Source organism: Aplysia californica, unplaced genomic scaffold (genome assembly GCF_000002075.1).
Source record: "Aplysia californica isolate F4 #8 unplaced genomic scaffold, AplCal3.0 scaffold01374, whole genome shotgun sequence".
Lineage (NCBI taxonomy): Eukaryota > Metazoa > Mollusca > Gastropoda > Aplysiida > Aplysiidae > Aplysia > Aplysia californica.
The window spans coordinates 56,185-58,297 of NW_004798644.1; positions in this window are offsets into that span (position 1 = coordinate 56,185).

The following is a 2,113-nucleotide window of genomic DNA, read 5'->3' on the forward strand; positions in this document are numbered from 1 at the left end:
TGTTAACTTACATAAATGTGCTTGTGATTGCTTATGAGAGTGGCCCGAACGAAAGGGGTGAACAGGGTATTTATTTGACAATGAAACAGTTGTGCACATGTCCTTTTCACCTCTGTGGAGTAGACTGTACGAGCCTTATTTCAAGTTTACATAATCAGTGCTTGTGACTGCTTATGGAGTAGCACAAAGGGGAGAACATGGTATTTATATGGCAATAAAACCGTTTCGAAATTTGTGCACACTGTTTTGGTGATTATAAACGTGTATTTACATTTAATTTGTGAGGCCGATTTGTAGGAGTGAATTTGACTGGTACGATGTTCCAAAATTAGGAAGAGAAGCAATGATTATTTTATTTGATAGACACTTTGACTCTGACCCTAAAATAGTTCAATTATCGTTGAGGATTCACTTTTTAACTAAATAGGGGGGGAAATATCGGGTTTGCACGGCTACCTAGCCATGTGGGCATCCGAGGAAACGAGCAGGACGACGGAATACTTGTCAATTCACTTGTTAAAGCCACAGAATGTCACTGACAGACTTTTAAAATAAGTTACACCTCCGGTCTGTGAGAGAGAGACACTGCCGGCAGCAACAGAATGTATATTAAGCTCCAAAGTGTTATGCTCCAAAGTGACATCTTCGGGGCTCACCAGTTACAGGCAAACCCTGTTATTGTCACAGTAGTCACCGTATTGTACCTTACTCTTTCGTAATCACGGGACGTAAGCGCCCCGTATGCCATGGGCTTTTGGTTAATGTTACTCACTTCGGGGATCAACATAAAAAGTCAGACGCTACACCCGGGCTAATCATTAGAATGCCTGCTGTCGTATGTGTTCGTCTCTCCAGTTTACATTCATGTGTGTATACTAACATAACATGGTGTCAGAAGTCAGTGGATAACGTGTCACAAGTGTCAGAATGCCTCATTTCAAGCCTCCTGAACCGTTTGATTTTTCCAAACCTCATGAGTGGCCCGAGTGGCGACAGCGTATGCTACGATACCACACAGCCACCAAACTGAGCGCAGAGACCGGAGCAATCCAAGTAAGTTCATTAATTTACGCTATGGGACGCCAAGCTGAACAGATATTTAACACTTTCACGTTCCCTGCTCCCGTCGAAGGTAACGATCCTAGGGACAACTTTAACACTGTCTTAGGGAATTTCGAAGCTCACTTTGTCCCAAAGCGGAATCTTATCCACGAAAGAGCAAAGTTTCATGCACGAGCACAAAACAGTGGGGAGACGATAGAAGACAATTTCACTTGGCATTTAAAAAAATACTTGGTCACTTTTTGCGAAAGCAGTGTGACTGACAAGGAAACAAGCATTGGTGATACCTCAAGCTGTGGCAAAAAGGTAAATATTTTACACAAATTCAATTTTTGTGTTTCATTGTATATTTCATACTGTAATTTTCTGTAACCGACATTGATATCAATGAAAGTTGATTAACTTGTGCATTGGAATTCAAAGATCATCTCATTAAAGACTAAATTTAAAATATTTATTAGCGACCATTTGCCAATACTGGTGTATTGTTTGGGAAAACAAACAAAACAATTTAACAAATATTTCTGTAAGTACCTCAGAACACTGGGCATACTGTACTACACTAGTGGATTTCAAAATCATTCCAGAACAACAAGATTAAATGCAGTTTGAATGGAAAATTCCCCTATTAAAAGAGACAGACATTTAGCCTTATTCCCTGTCAAATTTAACTTTTGTTTTCATTTCGTTCCTCAGCTATTCGTCCACCCAAAAGTAGCGTGCAAAGATGACACAACAGATGACCCATCTTACACAGCCAAAGAAAGTAGAAGAGAGGAGAGAATAATTTTTTTTAATTTTTTAAAAACATGTTGGAATTATAGAATCTGACAGGAAGGAATACAGAAAGTGTGTCCTGAATGGTTACAAAGCATCGGCTGAAGAAGAAGGAACGTAACGCCAACACCAGCCACGCAGAAGCTGCAACACTAGCCAGAGAAGGATACAAGAACAAGCAGGCTTTTTGTCAAAGGCTGTGAATGAAGCACCCTTTTCTTTCCTTGGATCACCATCAAAGAAATGTCAACTTTTAGTGGTGTTGTTACATTTA